Raw genomic sequence first — 21,651 nt, 5'->3', positions numbered from 1 at the left:
TATGTATGTGCATGTATATATATATGTTTTTCTCCCCACCCATTTTTTTTTTTTAATTCTTGCATTACATTTGTGTTTCCAACTGTGCGGAAAAGAATGCTTAGAGAGTTGTTACAACACAGCGTAAAGTGACACGAGGCGCGCGTGGCCCCCAGGCCCATCACTTCCCATCGACCCCCTCCCCCAGTTAGACCGGCCCGGCGCCGGGTCGGCTCGGCCTACCTGGGCTCCGAGGGCTTTGCACTCTCTGGATCTGGCAGGGCTCGGCTGGGGCCCTCAGCTCCTGACCCAGGAGTGGCCACGGCAGGCAGAGGGCTGGTGCTGGGGCCAGACACGCTGTCCCGCCTGCTGCTGAGGCGCGTTCACAGCCGTCTCCTCGCGTGCCCGGAGCCGGGGTCCAGGCCCGTCTGCGTGACGTCGCCCGCGTGGCGTAGCGTCTGCGTCTCCGCCGCTCGTGAAGCGTCGGCTGCCGTCGCGCGCGCTTCACGGTCCACCAGCCCGTGTAAGTCGTCTGTAAAGATGCGGCTCTTAACTGTTATATATATGTTTATAATATATTTTTAATATACTTTATAACATTTAATATATGTAACATGTATATACTGCTTGAATATATAAAAGGTAAACATTTAAAGTTGCATAATTGAATATATAAATAGGTATCAAACACGTTCACACACAGAGACATACCCTTCTGTTTCTCGCTCTAGAACCCTGGTGACACATATTTTGATACTGAGAGTGGTTCTGGAGAACAGAATCTTAAGGATGAGTGTTCTAAATTGGTTCTAAGATTTCCGGAATTGGTTCTCTACTCTGATGAGTTTTAAAGGCATTCATGATTCTATTTCCAGTGGTAAAGAAGGCACTGAGAGTCCATAATGTGAAGCAGCAAGAGAGGCAGGCAAAATATCATCCCTGACTTCTCTCTCTCTTTTTTTTTTTCCAAAAAGACGATTTGAATGAGGTATTCTTCAAAATCTTCCCTTTTTTTCTATTTGTTAAATACATGCAAATGTAATCTTGATTGTTTTCACTGAACTATCTTTTAAAGCGTTAAGGACCTATTTCTTTTCCATCGTTAGCATGATTATTTTCATTTAACTTTTAAAGTTGAAGTACAAGACACATCCAGAAAAAGACAAAAGGCACGTATGTATATAGCTCATTGAATTATCAAAAAGTGAGCACACTTATGTAAATATTACCTAGGCCAAGCATGTTAGAGTATGTCAGACACTTCCTACTGTGCCCGTCCTGATAACTACTACCTCCCCCATCCCCCAAAGTAATCATTGTCATCACTATGACTAAAACTAATGCATGTTTTGAATTATATACAAAAGGAATCATGCAGGATGTACTTTTTACACCTGGCTTCTTGGGTTAACATTATGCTTGTGAAAGGTATTCACGTTGTTATGTATAGGTATAATTGATTTCTTTTCATTGCTTTACAACATTTCTTTATATAAATATATCCCAATTTGTTTATCCATTCTACAAATGGACATGAGAGATGTCTTTTGGGACTATTCTGAATAATATTTCAAAAACATTCACGTGCATGTCTTTTGTAGAGAGTGACAGCTTTTCTGATGGACACATTCTCAGGGTGAATATGCTGGCTCATAAAATAAATGCATGTTTACCTTTAGCAGATTATGTAAAAGACTTTTTATGGAGATTGTACTAATTTACACTCTCAAGAGCAGTGTATGAAAATTCCATCCTTTACAATATTTCGTATTGTCAGTTTTCTTTCTTTTAAGCTTTTTACTGCTTCTCTCCATTTTAGGCATTCTGGCTGTGCAGAACTCTCTCACTGTGGTTTTAATTTGCAATACCCCTATGACTATTTAGGTTGAGCACCACTTCAAAGATTTGTTAGTCATTTAGATATTTCTTATTGTCCCTATTTTTCTTACTGCTTTGTAGTTCTCTATATATTTTGAATACTAATGTACTGAAAAATAGATTCTTCCTATTTCTGTGGTTTCTGTTCCCAGCATTTTAGCAGTGTCTATAAATGAACAGTTCTTAAAATTAATGTAGTCCGGTTTATCAGTCTTTCCTCTTATGGGTAGTTCCTTTGTGTCATTGGGAGACTGCACCACAGTCCTGAAGCTATGCTGTCTTCTAATAGCTTTGCTGTCTTCTAATAGCTTTATTGTTTTGCCTTCTTCTAATAGCTTTATTGTTTTGCCTTCTAATAGCTTTGCTGTCTTCTAATAGCTTTATTGTTTTGCCTTTCACATCTAGGTCTACAGTCTTACTGGAATTCGTTTATACATATGATTTAAGGCAGTGATCAAACACTCATCTCAGATTTTTTCTCTTATCTTTTTTGTCCAGTGTGGATATTCAATTGACCCAGCATTATGTATTTAAAAGAGAGTTTTTGTGGTGTGTGTGTGTGTGTGTGTGTGTGTGTGTGTATGTGTGTGTGTTTTCTGTTTTGTGTTGTATCATCATTGAATACTCTTAATTAAATATCAATACTTATGAAAGTGAGGTTCTGGTTGACCATATATCTGATATCTTAGAACAATTTTGTCAAACTAACTAGTATAATGAGATTGGCTGGTTGCTCATAATTGTACGGGGATAAGTTGGGAAAGAAAAGAATGAACTCAAGGTTTAAAATTCCCAGTTCAAGCTCAACATATATGACCTGAAAGGTTTTATATCTGTCCCGAAAGAAACCTTTATCTCCCGTAGCCACAGAGCTGAAGTTTCTCAAAACCAAATCTAGAGTCTCATCATACAAATGACTGAATTACAATCTAATTTGAATCTCCCAACCATACAGGGTATCTTCTGTTAAGTTGAGGTCATTGATTGGGAAGAAATGGGATTCTGAATGTCAGAATAGAGACATGGGCAGATTCTGATGAAGCTGGGGCCATCGGACCCCTAATTTCTGCTGCGTCTCCTTTGCCAGGAGAAACAGCTCTTTCAACCCTGTTTGTTAACTCATTTTTGCCTGAATAATCTGTAATGACCTTCCCTGAGGTAGCTGCCTAACAAGACACTGCAGATTTTCTTCAGGACCAACTCTCACCACCCTTCTGTGCTTCTACCTGTAAGGAGACTCAAGCCCAAGCAGGCCTCGAAAAGTGAACTACAAACATTGACTCATGAAGAGGTGCCCATAATCCAAAACAACTGCATGATTTTTCTAATTTATGCAGACATTTAGCTGTGGAATATGTGTGAGAATGGATATTAAGAGAGAGATAATGGCAGAAGGACATAAAGGTTTATCAGGCTGAGTTTATTCATATGGCCCAGTAAGTTGTCTTTTTATAATACAAATTGAGTAATATCACCCACTTCCTTAAGCCCTCAGAAAGGTTCCTGTTGCAGTTAGAAGAAAATTTGACCATTTTTTCATTGCTTAGATGACTTTGTTCAGCCTTGTTTCTTACTGCCACCTGGTCTCTGTGTTCCTTACTCATATGGTCCATGTTCAGTTTCTTGTACATATCAAGCTTTCCCCTGACCCAAGGCTTTAAATTTGCATAATATCAAAGTTTCTGTATAACTACTTTCTGTTGTCCTTGTCTCAGCATCACATTTAGAATAAATACACATTCCCTCCACTCTTTATTACTTCTTACTGATTTATTTGCTTTTAAATAGTTATGATGATCGTAAATGGAAATGCATTCATAAATTCATTATCTGTATTTCTCCCACAAAACCCCAATATCCAAATCTAATGTCCACAAGACAAATAAAATAGTGCTTCACTCAAGTACCTGCTCAATAAATATATGTTTAAAGAAAGAATATAAATTACACATGTAAGAATAACACTAATATACTCTACAAATATTTTATAATAGTTTCTAAAAATTCTGTACATTTAAATGTTTTAAAACTCTAGATATTTACAACAGTCTAAACAAAATACTATGAAAATGTTCACATTCACAAATGGCATATCTATGTTATGTAATCAATACATACAAATTCCTTGTGATGTAGAGGGTAATATATATTTGAATGGAATTAAAATTATTTCTTCAAGTCACAACATTGGTAACTGTTTCACAAACCCAACATTGGCAACTATAACACATAAACACAAACTTGCAAAGCTCAGCTGTTTAAAAATACTTTCCTTAGAAGAAAATATTGATTTTTCTATGTCAATAAGTGGATTTAATAGTCCCTTTTTTGATCTTCCATATAATTTTAACCACCTCGTAGCATAGAATCAGGTGTCTGTCTTCCCCAAGACCCTGACAGCTCCTTAAAGCCTTGATAATTATATATTTGACAGAATAAAGTATAATATAAAAATTGGACTAAGGGAGTTTTAGAAATAATTGTATTTATTTTTAAAAGGGTACCTGTTAAAAACAAACAACAACAAAAAATAGAAACAACAGAACCAACCAAGGGTTCATGGATAGTAAAGCCAGAAACTAATGCCAGACAGCAACTTTCTTCACTAAGCTATAATAAAATAGCCCATGCAGTTCACCACATTTGAATGGTCTGATGATGGCAAGAGCCAAAGCACAGGGCTTGAGGGGTCACTGGGTACTAAGCTGGGTTGGGCCAAGGATGTGAACAAAGGAAAGAAGTTTTATATCTGTATGAGTTCATTTATTTGGTAACCACATTATGTGAAGCCTACAAGTTTGAGAGCTGTTGCTTCTCTTACTTCGATCAAGTCAGTGTAGGTAGGAAACCAGGTAACTGGCTATAATTATCGCTGTGTATGTTCTAAACACATGCTAGAAAATATGAACTGGGGACATGCGAAAAGCTCACTCACCTTGTTTCATGCTTCATTGTTGAAGAGGTAGCTTGAGACAGACAGAAGCTTAAAAAGTACTTTTTTAAAAATTAAAATTTCCAGGTTTTTTCTGAAACATTGACGCTCCTGTGTTTAACATTACACTGATTGATGAAGAGAAAAACTTCCAAAATAAGATACATATTTATTAAAGTATAAGACGTGTTTAAGGTTTTATTGAAGATTAGAAACTAAGCCTAACTTATCTATTGTCATCACATTTTCAATTCTGAATCAGTTGCCTTAGGAATTGAAAATATATTCACTTTTATTACTTTGTTTCTGTTCATTAGGACCTCCAAGACAAGGTGTAAATACTTGAGGTCTAGGACAACAAATAATGCTTCCCTAGTGCCATCTAGAGCACCCATAAGAGGTAGTTATGGAGCAGTACTTTAAAAATAAAATAACCAAATGACCAAACATTTTTGATTGATTTGCAAACTACTGAATGATTGACTTGTGAACTTATTGTTGAAATACTGCCTATCATGTTTGGTGGGTACTGGTTACAAAGAAACTTATTTCAGATTTATTTAACCAGTGGCTTATTAACATTAGGATTAAGTTAAAGAGTGTATGAACAAATATATATATATATGTGTGTGTGTATATATATAATATTTTTATATACATGTAAAACGTAGGTAATGTGAAACTTTAAAAAAATTAGTCCATCACAGTAATCCAGTAGTTCTAATAGATCATAAGTACTCTAATTGCAACAGTGCCAAATGCAGTGCAAACAAATGCTTTGTTGATATATTGATTTGGATGAGTATTTTTTGTTACAGAACATATTGATTTCATTATCAGTTATCTTGTTTGTAGCAGTATTATCTACTTAGGTATTGACTCAGTAAGTCGGGTCATCTTATAGCCTTGTGCTTCTGATGCATACCGAATTTTAGTGCCAATTATGGCATCATTAACCATGGTGGGTTTACTTCAACCTTTAGTGAGATGCCAAATTTAGCCTCAATTTTTTTCTTCTTGGCCAGAATAAGAACTTGAATAAAATGAACCACTTACGTAGATTTTTTTAATGATAAAAAAAATTCCTCAGAAGTAAATGAGATTCATCACAGCAGTGCATAGACGCAGTCTGTTACTAAACATTTTTTCTAATTTTCACTTTAAAAAATTAGCCTCATCTGGAAGAATCCACTGAAAGAGTCAACAAATTTACATTATATGAGTTTGTGTGCAGAAATACTTAACTCTAATAGGAACAATATGCTTACTAACATAGTGCTATAACATCTGAACTAAAATGGGGTGTGATGAGAAAAAAATTAAATTCACTTAAAATGTGTTTTGATTACTGCTTGTCTACAGCATGTACATAAAAAATAGAAGACCTTCTTGTTATTTTGAGTGTGACATTTTCCTGTGATGGGAGATGTCGGTAGAATCATAACTGTAATAATTCAGAACTCTGGCAAGATCACGCACCTTTAAAAGTGGTCTTCAAATAGTAATGGGAAAGAAGGAGGTTTTTTTTTTTTTATTGAAGTATCATTGATTTACAATGTTGTGTTAATTTCTGCTGTACGGCAAAGTGACTCAGTCATACATATATATACATTCTTTTTCATATTCTTTTCCACTATGGTTTATCACAGGATATTAAATATAGTTCCCTGTGCTATACAGTAGGACCTGTTGTTTATTCATCCTATATATAATAGTTTGCATCTGCTAACGCCAGACTCCCAATCCATCCCTCCCCCATACTTCCCCTTTTGGCAACCATAAGTCTGTTCTCTATGTCTGTGAGTCTGTTTCTGTTTCATAGATAGGTTCATTTGTGTCATATTTTAGATTCCACCTATAAGTGATACCATGTGGTATTTGTCTTTCTCTGTCTGATGTACTTCACTTAGTATGATAATCTCTAAGTCCATCCATATTGCTGCAAATGGCATTATTTCATTCTTTTTTATGGCTAAGAGAATTGTTAAAGAGTATACACTTGAGCTTTCAGTGGGGTCAAGGTATACCAATTAGTCCTCCTATGTAAATAATCAGATAAATTGCATTCCTTCTGAAAACCAACCAGCTAATCAACAACAATGAAGAGGATGAATATAATAACACTACAACCCTGATTAACTAAAAGAATTATTCCAAGGAGGGGACAGCAATTGCCTTCAAAAGAAAAGGACATAAAATTGCTTTTTAGAAAGTAAAATTCTTTTTCTTTTTTAATATGTACTGTCTCTGAATATAGATACCTCCCCTTCCGAAAGAGTCAGACTTAGTAAAGATAAAAAAGAGAGGAAATTTCCCATTTTAAAATGTCTCAGTTAAATATCATAAGTAAACATATGTCTTTTGATATTCCTGATTGCATTTATTTTGAGGGACTAACTAAGAATAAAGTTGAAGCAAGGGACATCGATTTTAAAACAAACTTCATTTATTCAGTACTCGATAAAGAGAAAAAAAATAATTTGTTTCACCTTTCAGTATGATTTAATTCAGCAAGCAATCATTGATTTTCTATGCTGTACAAAGCTTCGTCCTTGGTGTTATGAGAGGTACAAAAATGCATAACTGTAGTCCCTACTTTTAATAAGCTCATTGTCTATTGAATAAAACAGATTCATAAACTGCCATACAAAATATCAGGTAGTAATTTTATAAAAAAAGGAAACAGGCTGTCAAACTTTATCAAGCATTGGAATTATCTGGAGGAACTGTTTAAATTAGATTGATTGGCCCCCCCCTCAGAGTTCTCAATTTGAATTTCTAACATGGTCTCAAGTTATGCTTATGCTGTGGATCTTGGTACGATACTTTTAAAATTACTGCTTTAAAAAAAAAAAATTACTGCTTTAAGGATTTGATGGAGTTATTTATTTTTATTTGCTCAACAAAGGAAGAATTCCCAAGAGACATGGACTTGCTATTTGATCATTCATTTGCATTTGACAGGAAGATGAGGAATTAGGCAATTATATGGAAAGAAAATAAATCAATCAAAGACATAATAAAACCAAATATTGAAATCATGTATAGAATGTGTGGTCAGACCATGAATGAATGTATTTGGCTAGTATACCACAGGGAACTATATTTAATATCCTGTGATAAACCAGGATATAGCTATAAGAACTATATTTAATATCCTGTGATAAACCAGGATATAGCTATAAGACACGTGGCAGCTTCCTAGTTCAAAACCAGTAAGAGAAAGAAAGAGAAAGAGGGAGATAGGAAGCAAGTGAAAGAGCGAAAGGGAGAGAGAGAAAGAGAGAGAGAGATGCTAACCAGATGGGTACCACAATCCTAGCAATCATCTGTAATCATGTAAATGTAATCATATGCATCTTATCACCTTTGCCATTGGTTAAAGCAAGTCATATGTCTTCCCACACTCAAGGGGAAGATTTATACAGTAGTGTGAAGACCAGGAGACAGGGACCATGTGGATCACCTTGAAGTTTGTCCTCCATAGTAGAGAAAGCAAAAGTTGTTCGGGATTTGTGAATCTTTAGCATGTCTCTGTCAAGAATGCAGTGGAAAAAAAAAAACAAAACAAAGAATGCAGTAGAAAATGCAGCATGATTTATGATTATTTAAGGCTACCAATATAAAATATATAAATGGCATTTTAATACCTGTTTACACTTTCTATTAAATTTCTGGAATATAAAAGAAAACAGAACTTGATGTCAATCTCTCTATTTTGGAAAAATATAAGTTGATTTTCCAGTATGATGCAAGTAAGGAGAGAAATTTTCCCATTTAGATCAGTTGGGACTGTGGAGTTTTAAAAATACTTTTCAGGAGACATGACTAGAGACATTTTTAAATTGCAAAGATACATACTAACATAAAACAAGAGCAAGGAAGCAAAGATAGATGTCAGTTCTGAACCAATGGATTCACTGAACATATTTTCTCTTCCTGAGTCCAGGGATAAGATGACCATTATCACAATGCTCGTAATCAGTTTCGTCAGTCATTTCTCTAGCACTCTGTCTTAAATCCCTAGAAAGAATCTGTGGATAAAAGGTGACCACTTGGCTGAAGATTAACGAGGTTGAAATATAATACTTAGGCAGGAACTTAGCAAACTCTCTGACAGGTTTCATGATAAGAGGAAAGAAACTGTCGGGCCACACAATTTGTGGGAATTTGGTGAGGATCTTTTGGTAATGTTGATAGTGATTTACTAAATGCAGAAGGTAAAGACAAAATAGCAGGTTTTTTTATGGAATTATAGTATTCTAGCTATGTGAATAAAGCAACTCTTGGCAGATTCTTTAAGAGGTAGTGAATATGAGGAAAAACGGTGCAATAGAGAAGATAATCATAGAAGAGATATTAGAAAATACTTAATGACCATTTAAGAATGAACTCAGTTAAAGTAGAGATAAAAACCTGGTGAAGATTTTTTAAAGCAACAGTTCTAGTAATTGCAAGTATAATTTAACTCACTTTGGGTTGAAACTGTCATTGACTTGGGAATATAAGATTACAGACAAACTATCTCTGAATTTATAGGAGAGGTTTTAAGCAGATTAGTATAGAAGTAACATCTTTGGTTACATAAGAAGTTGAGGAATATGAAGCAGTAACAGCAGAGAGAACAGGAGCCAGTGTTGGGGCAGAGAGCAGCTACACTATTCCATCAATTCAGGATGGAGAGGAATTGCTATTGGAAGTGGAATTGTGTTAGCTAACATGTATTTCCCAGCCCAGGGGCTCCCTGAAATTTAAACAGAATTTCAGTTGTCTATGTATAGGTTCATTTTTCAGAGAATAATTTTTAGAGCTTACATAAAATTCTCATCAACATATATGACCCCAAATAAGTATAAGATCTAAAACCTGTTGAAACTAAATTACGCTTTTTTAGAGACTCTCTCTCCCTTCAAGAGCAAAGAGGACCAAGGACATCTGAATGGGGCTTTTGTGCTGAGAACTGACAGAAGTCTAGCCCTTGTCATAAATTTGCCAAGGAGGGAGTCCAAGACAGTTGTTACATGTGGAATGATATTTCAGAATACAAGTGCTGACTATACTGTAGATGTCTTTTGTTGTTCTGGTCAGAGAATAAAACCAAGGAATGACTGGCAAGGGCTGATGAAAATAAAATATTTAAATGAAAAAAATGTTCCTAATCATTACTAATTGCCTAGGCAATTAGGAAAGCCCCAAATTATCACACTCAAATATAGTCTAACTAGACCATTCCTGAAGTTAAGGTTTTATAGAAATAGACTCCTCACAGATTATTATACAAGGAGATTTTAGACAAAGACTTGTTAAAGAAAAATTTCACTGGATGGAGTTAAACAGGCAGTGAAGAATTTATTTGATACTGTGGCAGTAGGGCAGAGGGATTTAACTCAACTCTACTAACACAAAAGGCAGGAGGATTTTTACACTGGGATGAGCTCACGGAAAAGTACAGGAGGATGTTAGGGGAGAGGGAGGTTGGTCACTGTGCTTATGCCATCTGTGTTCGCTAACTGGTACTTATCTAAATTTGACTCCTACCCTCCCTTAGAAACTGGGTGATGGACGGGCTTTCTTGATGATTAGATTTCAAAGAGATGGTTCCCAAATCCTTGAGAAAGATATGCCTGGGTTTATAAATCTGGCAAGAGGATGTGAGAAGATTTACACCTATAAAGAGTGGACAAATAATTTACAATTGCAAGTTTTCTAAAATGTATGCTCTAAGAAAGGAAGGTCGGGGGACTATAGTCAGGAAGAAACCTATCTAAAGTTTAGACAAGCTGAGGGACACATAAGGCTTTCTTAGACTCGTCTGTGGTTCAGTAATTTCCTTATATGACAACTATACACTCAACTGAAATAGCTCCAGTCCTTATATGGAACCATGAAATTAGTAGTGCTTTCCTTTAGCAAATGCTGTGGAAGCTTAGACTTGGAGCTGCCATACCACATACCATTACTGCAAAACAGAAGCACTGTGTTTCTACTTGCCACTTTCAATTTATTAAACCATTCAATTTTCTCTGAAGGAAAAAAAATGTATATGAACATATATTTGAAGATCTTATTTTAACACATATGCAGCCTGTAAAAATGCTTCCACTAGAGTTTCAAGGCTTTTGCTGAATTGGCTGAATTTTGTATATTGTAGTAAAGCTAACTATTCTTTTGCTTTTACACTGCTGTAAATTTTGCTTATTGTTATGTATAATGTATGAAGAAGTACAAATGTACAATGTATCTTTTGCAGGAAGATTATGAACTAAATCAAAAATATTTCCAATATAAATAATAAAATAGAAAATACAATTTAAAATAGAGCCAGAAAAGCTTAGACTCAGAAATAAAATTTTCACAGCTACTTTGGAAAACAAATCATTCAAGGCACATTGTGGGCACAAGGCTTAGTTATTTGTTAGAACTCACTGGAGATATTTTTCAGTTCACATGTGGAACTTAATGTTGAAGGCTACTTTAATTTCTGATGAAAGTTAATCACTCAATGTTTTAGGCTTCACACTAATACTTAATATCAGATAGAGGAGAATAAAAAGAAGTTAAAGTATTATCCACAAAAGAAAGGAAAGGATATTTGCAAACAAGAAGAGTTTTCTAAAACCTAATATGTAACACTAAATACTCAAAAAAAGAGAGAAAGCTATTCAAAGATGACTCTTGGAGAGTTCCTTCTTAGACACTGAATAAGGTCAATATGACTTCAAGATTTATGGAAAATAACGATGGAACAAATGCCCCAAATAGGACAGACTTTTAACATAACTTCCCTCAATTTAATATTGAAGTAAACTTGAAATATAACCAATTCTGAACTGAAAGAAGCATTATTTCTCATTTTGGTAACATTGTTGGCCGTGTAACCTGGACAACAGATATTTAAGGGTCAATCCAAACTGTTCGTTTGCATTTACTAAATGGTGGATGGTGTCCAGATCTCTCTTGGCTAGTACGGATTAGAAGTATTAAAAATATACTTAATGGTCTCTCAGAAAGAGATGTTTTGGTTATGAATCTAAATGGTACTCTTTCAAATTTAGTATACATAGACCAGTTGTCCTTGAGAAGAGCAATCTGGGTAACAGCCAAATTAAAATTTTATGGAAGAAATAGACCGTTATCAAGCTACTGTTTTTGGCATACTGTACTGTACTAAGAAAGTGAAAGAGGTGTGTGTGTGTCTGTGTCTGTGTATATGTATATATACATAGGATGCTTTTAATTTTCCTTTTCACATGTACTGGAATTGTTCACTCTGAAAGTATGCATTTAAATTCTAGTTTCATTATTATCATTTCATTGTATTGCCTCTATTCTTTGTTACTTATTTTATGGTCACTGAATGTTTGAGCCTGCAACACAGATAACCTCAGTGTTTCTTGAATATCTTGACTTCAGCCTAAATTCCACTCTTGTTAGAAAATATTTATCTCCTGCATATCAAAATCTCTGAGAATGTTTACATTTAATCTGTCACATCTAGCTCTAATTTGCTCTTTTCATTAAATTAACAGTCTCTAGTTGAAGCCTTTTACAGCTGCTTTCATCTTCCAGAGCCACGAAGATACTCAGTTTCTCCATTTCCCTAAACAAACCACATCAGCAAAAATCTTCTCAAATCACATCAGCAAAAATCTTCTATGTCATATTTGTCTCAAGATGTTGAGTATGGAGGAGAAATACATGGTATGATAAGACTTTCAGCAAAATAAATTTAAGACTTTGTTGATGGTCATACCTCTTTGGTCTCAGATTACCACTAAATATTGCTTTTTTTTCACCATATATTTGTAGGTACTTCATTTTCTTTCTGAATTCATAAGTGCCTCAGTAAGTCAAACTTCATTATCATTATGGGGAAAAATTCACCTCCATTTAGTTACTCATGGCAGTGAGACTTATCAACCATCTTGGCTTTATCAGAAAGGGGCATCAAAATACATTTTCCTCAATAATTAGATTATATACTTGGATACAATTACACTACTTTGGAAAAAGGAAAAAAATCAAGGGCATTTAGATTTTTGTATAGAAGAGCATCTTGACACTATGTTTATATTTTACATTATTATTTTCCTTAAAATATTCTTATGAATTAATACCCATATATTTTATTATTTATTAACATGTATTGTTAATTTTCTTTTGGATTTATTTAGACATTGTTTTGTCCAATAGGAAACACAATCACAATTATAAATTAATAGAAACTTTATAATATACCTCTAAAGGAGTTACCATTTTATTTAAAGCATTTATTGATATTGATGTTACCAGTAGAATAAAGTTGAAATTATTTTCATGAAGTCAACAATATATATGCTTGGCATAAAGCCTGTACCGTTAAGGAAAAACAAAGGAAAACCAAAGACCATTAAACTAAGCAGGATATATGCTACCAGATTTTTGGATTTTTGTCCATCTTTTCAATGTTCCCGAGCATTCAATTCCTTTTATTGCCTGGATTATGCTTGTTGTTAATTTTAATTGTACATGACATTTTGAAAACAATGGGTTGTACTAGGTTAAAGGGAGGAAAAACTTATTCAGCTGAGAGAAATGCAGCAGAAGAAATTTACAGGAAGAAAAATCCTTGAAAAAAATGCATAAAAAAAGAATAATAACAAAAGATCAAAGTTAATGTGTTACAAAAGCAGTCTGAATAATCTGTCCTGGGAACTGTCAGATCTTAATGGTTGAATTCTGTATTCATCAATGCCGCAAATTTTATTATGAGTAAGGAAATGAGTAGAGTTATATATAATTTTGCCATGTGATCGGAAATTAGACAAAGAGAATATTATTTTATTGTGCCACCGAAACTAAGTTTGCCATCATTTTCTTGATGTTCTTTCATTTGAATTCAAATTGATTGTAAATTTTCGGGAATACTTTGAACTACTGAACAATTAGCATTACTCGTTATTACTATGTTTATTAACAAAACACTTTAACTTTTTTAGTCATGGAATAGAAATTAGTTTAATATGATGTGTATACAAGACATTTTGCTAAGTGTTAATCTGTGATTAAATTGTGAAATGTATTTTTTTTAAAGTAAAAATTTCATCTGTAAATTACTCTAAAAGCCACTTAGACTGTGAAAGTCTTTCTGATAAAACTGGTGGACATATTCTTCCTAATTATATGATTTAAGACCACCATATATTATTTGTATCCATTTGGAGAGTAAAAAGTAAATATGATATTATTATAATTAAGTATATAAAATTATAATATAAATTTAATTATATAATCCAATATATCTTAAAATCATAATTGGGAGGCAATATGCTAAATAATTTGTTTAACAATGAGCAAATAAATTGTGCTTGCATTTTATTTACTATTTTTCTGATTCTAAACTATTACGTGATAATTGTAGAGAATTTGTAAAATTCTGAAAATGAAAAGAAAATATGAAAAAATACAAAACAAAAACATTATAATGTACTACTCATGCATTTAAACATTTAAGACTCTGCAACTTGATGCATATTTTGTGTTGTTTACTATAATCAGATGAAGATGCACAACTATGTCTATATATGTATAAATTGGAGAATAATATTGAATTGGTACAAGAGCATGAATTATTACCCCTTAAGCTTATTCTCCTCCCAGGAAGCGAGACACAGAAGCATTAGAGTTTTCTACCTGGCGGAAGTTTAGTAGCCATGGTATGAAGCCATTTCTTCCCATGCCATAGGCAAAGGAATGGTATATCCAGCATGCTACGCCCAAACCCTGTTCCTTGCCTAAGTTAAATGAAATGGTCTCCAGAAATCTGAGTGAGGTCGAAGATGCCTGCAAGATGGGAAAAGACCATTCAGACCCTGATAGGATGATGGCTGAAATAGTGAATGACTAGGCTGTTCCTCCTGCTACCCCAGCAGTAGACAGATAAGAGAGATGGATAGGCAGATAGATGGATAGATTTAGAGAGAGGTACAAATGTGGCAGCCTGAATTTCTGTTTTCAAGTCCGGTGCATATTTTCTGTGAGTTTATTTTGGGTCAAGGAGAAAATGCTAGCAAGACCTGAACTGTTTTGTAGTTACCCTACCAAAAAGGGCTTCTAATTTGGAGGAAACCTTAGCAGCTATGGAAGAATTTGAGCCAGAAAGGAAATCTCACTTCCTGGAGCCTTGCAGCAAAAGAGCCACAGAAGAGACCGTGAAGGACTCACACCTAGAACCACATAAGTCAGCAGTGCCTGGACGGAGTTTAATTTTAACAGGAAGGAGCTACAGGGATAAAAAGGAATCGATTATTTTGCTCTCCACACTCCAAGTCCCTGAAGCCACAAGTTTAGACAATCATGATGGAAATGGTAAGTATCTTAGTCAGTTCAGGCAGCTGTAACAAATTACTACAGACTGGGTAGCTTAAACAAGAAATATTTATTTCTCACAGTCTTAAGAGGCTAGAAATCCAAGATCTGGCCACTGTGGTCAGGTTCTTGGTGAGGGCCCTCTTCCTGGTTTATAGATGGCAGCCCTTCTCTCTGTGTCCTCATATGGCAGAGAGTTAGCACGCTATCTGGCCTCTTCTTATAAGAGTATCTATATTTTATTTTGTCACTTTAAGTAATATGCAACTTCCAAGTAACTTTTTAATTTCATGTAATTGGTGTTCTTTATAATGACCCCTTTTTATTATCTTAATATCTGAAAGATCTTGAGTAGTATACCCTCTATAATTGCTAGTAATGGAAATTTGTCACCTGTCTCCTTTTTCTTTCTTTCTTTTTTTTTTTTTTTTTTTTGCGGTATGCGGGCCTGTCACTGCCGCGGCCTCTCGAGTGACAGAGCACCGGCTCCAGACGCACAGGCTCAGTGGCCATGGCTCACGGGCCCAGCCGCTCAGCGGCATGTGGGATCCTCCCGGACCGGGGCACAAACCCGTGTCCCCTGCATCAGCAGGCAAACTCTCAACCACTGCGCCACCAGGGAAGCCCCTGTCTCCTTTTTTCTTGATCAATAGATTACGAGGTTTATCAATTTTATTGATTTTTTTTCAAAAAACACTTTTAGTGTTATTGATTTTTATGTTAACGTTATCAGATTTAACAAATAAAAATACAAGAACCCAATTAAATTTGAAATCAGATAATGAATATTTTGCATGCATAATTATGTTCCATATAATATTTGTGGCATACTTAAAAATGTACTTTATCTGAAATCCAAATTTAACTGAGTGTTCTGAATTATATGAGGCAGCTCTATATTCTGTATTTTTGCCTGTTTTCTATTTTGTTGGTTTCTGCTCTTTATCTTTATAATACTCTTTCTTCTACTTAGGATATTTTTTGTTTGCTGTTCTTTTACTACTCTCCTATGGTTGTAGGTTTACAGCATTGATTTCAGACATTTCTTCTTTTCTGATATTTACATTTAACATAAAAATTTCCCTTGAAACATTTCTTTAGCAGTTTCACATATAGTTTGATATGCTAGCCTTATAATATCATTTGACTCAAAATACTGTGTAAATTCCATTTTGTGTTATATGTTGATATATGTGCTGTTTAGAAATGAGCTATTTAATATGTATATATTTGGGGCTCTTCTATGTGTATTTTTTTATTTCTAGTTTGTGTTCTGATCAGGGAACATAGTTTGAAAGAAACCCTTTTTTAATATCTATTGAGATTTGTTTTATGAATCTGTGGTCTGTTTTTGGGAACACTCCATATGTGCTGGAAATAATGTCTAACCTGTAGTTGTTAAGTATAATGTCTCACATATATCAATTAGGTTATGATGCTGACATTGTCATTCATATCTTGCATATCATTTTTTTTGGTCTAGCCACCCTATAAATTAATATGAGGTATAAGAGAACCTGGAAAAGAATAGATACATGTATATGTATAACTGAATCACTTTGCTGTACACCTGAAACTAACACAACATTGTAAATCAACTATACTCCAATATAAAATAATTTTTTTAAATATGAGGTATATATTAAATATTGAATTCTATGTAGATTTGGCAATTTTGTTAGAAGCTCCAATTTCTGTCTTATTTAGATATTGTATGGTGTATTTAATTATTTTTCATATTGTATTCAGTTTTTATAATTGCTGTCTGTAGGCAGGGAAGGTTCATACAATTTCATTGCTTTCTTGCTATTATGGGTATGATGTTAAATTAAATTGGTTTAATAAGTGTTAAGGTTTGGATCAAAGGCAGTTGTTATAGTTAGTGCTTGATAAATGTTTCCTCAATTCAATACGTTTTAAAATGGGATTCTCATTATATATGTATACATAAAGTCATATATTTTAATATAGATTAGATCTTGAAATGAGCACTCTGGGTGAAAAATGTGTTAATTTATTATAATGTTATGTTTAAGGCACTAGAACTATCAATTTGACTTGTTCATTTATGACTTATAGAACATATTCATGACATCATTGTTCTATTTAATTCTTCCCAATTGAATCCTAGCCTCCCAGCACATATTACTGTGATTTTTTACTAGTGTTCACTTCTGGGGCTTTAGTAATGTAGAGGAAATTGAGGTGGTATTCTGATGAGAATTTTCTGCTTACTGACTGACATAAGCTACTACAGCCACTATATTAATCTTCTTCCAATCCCTTCACCAGTATAGAAGAGAACCATATAATTTATTTATTTACGTGATTTCTCTGATCTTCTTAGGTTATATAAATTATTCAAGGCACACTGTTGAGAAGATACAGGTTCTGTTGATAGTCAAGACTATACAATTCAATGCCTGTATGTGTATATGCTTTATATACTCAGCAGCAAAGACAGAATTTTTTATTGGATTCAAAAAATAAATATATTTTGAATGTTTAATGGATAACTTAACATGTATCCTAGATAGCATTTGAGCTTTCCAATTTTTTGGAGATGAATATAACTTTGTATTATACCCAAAATTCTGAGGATTATGGAAGTCAAGACTGTCTTCAATGATTTTTTTCTTAAATATTCACAGGAACTTAATTTCTCATGTTCCCCAATAGTACTGTCATTGGTGAGTTATGTGACTATTTCTTCTTGACCTACTATCATAATCCTCACTTTCTTTAAAATCAAACAAGAAGCTTAGCTAATTCCTTGACCACTATATAGAGAACACATATCTGCCATTTATCTTGCCAGTACCTTGGTCTCTCTTGGCTTCTCAGGTTAGTTCCATTGTGAATCCTTGTTTAATTTCCTTCCTGGGGTTTCAGATTTTATTCTTTCATTCTGTAGAGAAATTCAACTTCCTTTATTCCTTCCCCATATTTCATGACAAATCATTGATATTGCATTAGCAACTTTTTCTTGATACCTATAGATAAATAACAATGTTTATATATGTTTCAGAAAAGCCATCATTTAAATAAAACTTTGAAGATAATATGCAGGAATTATTTTTAAAAGTGATATTTCTTTTCTTTTTCACATGACATGGTATATTAAAAATATCAATCTGAATATGGTAATATTTATTTTATACAAGATTTTAATAACTATGTACTGTACTTAATGAGTATTTAAATAATTTATTTGTCATTATGTTAGTCAGCTCTGATTGCCATAAAAAATACCATAGATTAGATGGCTTAATCAATAGAAATTTATTTTTTCTCTGTTACAGAGGCTGTTAAGTCTGAGATCTAGGGTCAGCAATGGTTGGGTTCTGGTTCGGGCTCTTCCTGGTTTGCAGAAGGCTAACTTTTCACTGTGGCCTCCCATGGCACAGGGAGGGAGAGATGGCTCTTGTTCTCTTCTTATAAGAGGACACACTCCTATCAGATTAGGGTTCCCTCTTATTACCTCATTTTACCTTATGTAATTACCTCCTAAAAGTCATACCTCTAGATACAGTCACATGGGTGGAGAGGTAGGACTTCAACATATGAATATGAGGAGATACAATTCAGTTCATAGTAGTTATTATTGAGTAGTTACTACCTAAATAATAATATATTGGCCCTTACTGTGTGTTTACTCTATATGGAGTTTACATTTATTGTTATTTCATTCTTTGTTTTGAATATTTGAAATTTTTATAACTGTGTCATTTGGAAGTGACTTAATACCTTCTTATCAATTTGTGTCAAAAAATTATATAACTAAAGTCTCATATCTAAATAACAAAAAATGATTTGAATTAATTGTTTTTAAATCTTTAATCTTAAACTGTTTGGATTTATACTTTATTTTAAGTACATTTGCTAATATTTTTAGTTTGTACATAAAATTATAAGGCCCCAAGCAGTCTTATTTTTCAATATTAATCAGTTTCTTTCCATCTATTTACTTCTTCTGAAGCATCTATTAGTATTAACCCAGGCTGTGAAAAGAGTGACTGAAAGAAAGAAGAATGTTAGGCAGTGCTAGGATTTAAGTCATTTGTGACTCAACAAAGAACATCTGCTAAACCAAATGTGCACATCAACTGCAAAGGGAGCTTTTTTCAGACATTCCCTAGATAAGGCCCATTCTCTCCAGAGTTCAAAACAGCCAATGCCTACAAAGTCTGATTAATAAAGAAAGGATTTGATATTTATATTTGGGACCGAATTACAATCATGAAGAGAAAGTCAGTGCTTCTGGATTTTTACAAGCTTCAAACTATTTGATTTTACTAAGGCAAGTACATATACCTTTTTGAAGAAAATATGGAAACATTCAAGTTAAGAAAAAAAAATTAACACTCAGATAATCATTTTGTAGAGAGATTTCCTTATAGAAATTATGCAGATATCAGAGCATCACATGGAAGAAAAAGTCTGTTATTTTCTAGGAAAGAGAACTAGAAGCATTATTTAGTCAGTAGTCCTAACTTGTGGAGTTTTCTGTTTTCTGATGCTTTCAAGATACACCAATTAGCTTTTTGCTGCAGAAGTCTATATTCATGTGCCAACATTCCATTTCCTTATCTTCTTTTGAAAGCAAGTTTAAGCATTTGCTCTACTAATTTCTCCAAAACAGGGATTTACCTTGCAATCAATCTTTTAATTTACTGTATTTCTATCTTCCTTCTTTTTTAAACAGAAATAGCTGCTGGTTATTATGGAATTGCCTTTAAAATGCTGATAATATGAAGTCTCTATAGATTTTTTTCACGACATGAAGGTTTTTGTATTTCACAAAAGTGTTTTATGAAATGCCCAGGAGGGAGCCTGCCACTACTGGGAAAATGAATAAATAGCAATCTTAAAAATTAAAAATTTCTTATTTTCATTGAGGAAGGAAAAGAGATTCATGGATTCATTAGTCATTATAGTTGAAGATAAATGAAATGTGAGTTTTTATAAGTGGTGTAATAAATTGAGTGATGCTATTTTAGACTGGCATTATTTAAGTGTCGTTCGTGGAGGAAATAGAATATTAAATTTACGTTGCAAACAAGTAGACAAGTAACATATGAGATAAATTCAAGCCATATAAAGTAGTTGTGAGAATTACATGAGATTACAGTATTCATCTCAATACAGTATTGAGATGAACTTGAATTAAGTAGAACATTTAATTTGGGAGGGCTGTGTGTGAATTGAAAGGTTATCCATCCAAGGATTAACCTTGAATGTTATAATCAACATTTAGTGATCTAACGAAAAGCATATTACTCAATACTTATATGACCCTGTTTCCTTATCTGCCTTACCAATTTTATCTACTATAATCATCCAAATGTGTAATATGTGAGAATCACAGAATCATATTTAACATCATTTTAAAATAAATGATAAACATCAAGATGAGAAGATTTACTAAGAGAAGTATTAAAGCTTGTTAAATTGTCAGAACAAGAAGTTTTAGACAATTATGTTACCATGTAGTCTGCTTAATGCATTCAACATTTTATAAAGAAAAAAAACTGAAGAGAATACACACACACAGCTTTCATCAGATGCATTGAGAGTGTCAGAATTCTTTAAAAACATGGAGAAATCCTGAACTCCTGCAGGAAAAAAGAAAAGCAATATATAGAAAATATATTAAAAAGGTAAAAAAAAAAGAGGGAAGACATTGCTGCTCTAGTTGTTTCATCATCAAAAATCATTATAGGAGTCAAAATGAAGAAATAAGATAAGAAAATGTTTACGGAAAAATTTTTTTTCTAGGACCACATATCCCAAAGATGAATTCGGGTATCATGCCAATACCTCAATTACTGGGACTTAGATTGTCACTGAAAATTGAATGTACCTGAGGGATGTGTTTGTCCTAAGTTAAACTCAGTAAATATGGGGTTTGATGTGATCTTCCAAAGAGAGAGGAATTCTTCACTTTACTGAATACACTTTATAGTATCCTGAATATTAACATGAAGCAGAAAATTTTGACCCACTTAATCACAGGGAAAAATCTTCTAAAATAGTAGCTATTATGCACTGATAACCTACTGTGTTGAAACACAGTAATATGCCTATGCATTCCTTATCTAAATAATGCCTTCTCAATTAAGGTGTCATAGAAAGTTCTAGGTGTTCTATGTTAACGTTATTTTCAGCCTTTGAGGTAACAGGTAGGAACCTGAAGGAGTCTGAGCGGGCTTCTGTGTTTTACCCGTTGGGACATAAACATATTATCATCTTCCCTGTGTGCAGGAAAGGTTAGGAAGCAATGACATGATTCTTACAATGGCCTTATTAAATACTTACTGTTATTATCCTCACTTTACATAAATTTAAGCTGAAAGAAGTTTAGTAATTCTATTTAAAGAAGTAACATTCTCTAGATCCCATGGCTAGAGAATCTTGTGCACTCTAAATCTGTCTGATTAATCTTGAGCTTTCAAGTACTTTACGAGTACACATGATAGAGTCTCTCTACTTCCAAGTCATCTGTATACTCTCCT

The 21,651-nt window shown here is 33.8% G+C and overlaps 1 pseudogene; it reads right to left on the bottom strand.

The window, feature by feature from the left end:
* The window catches only part of LOC136137556 (protein enabled homolog), a 106,095-nt pseudogene extending 105,934 nt beyond the window's left edge, over positions 1–161 (bottom strand).
* Between the last annotated feature and the right edge of the window lie 21,490 nt (positions 162–21,651).

This window comes from Phocoena phocoena, chromosome 18, assembly GCF_963924675.1.
Source record: "Phocoena phocoena chromosome 18, mPhoPho1.1, whole genome shotgun sequence".
In the NCBI taxonomy this organism is placed as follows: domain Eukaryota; kingdom Metazoa; phylum Chordata; class Mammalia; order Artiodactyla; family Phocoenidae; genus Phocoena; species Phocoena phocoena.
This window is presented reverse-complemented; position numbering and strand designations above follow the sequence as displayed.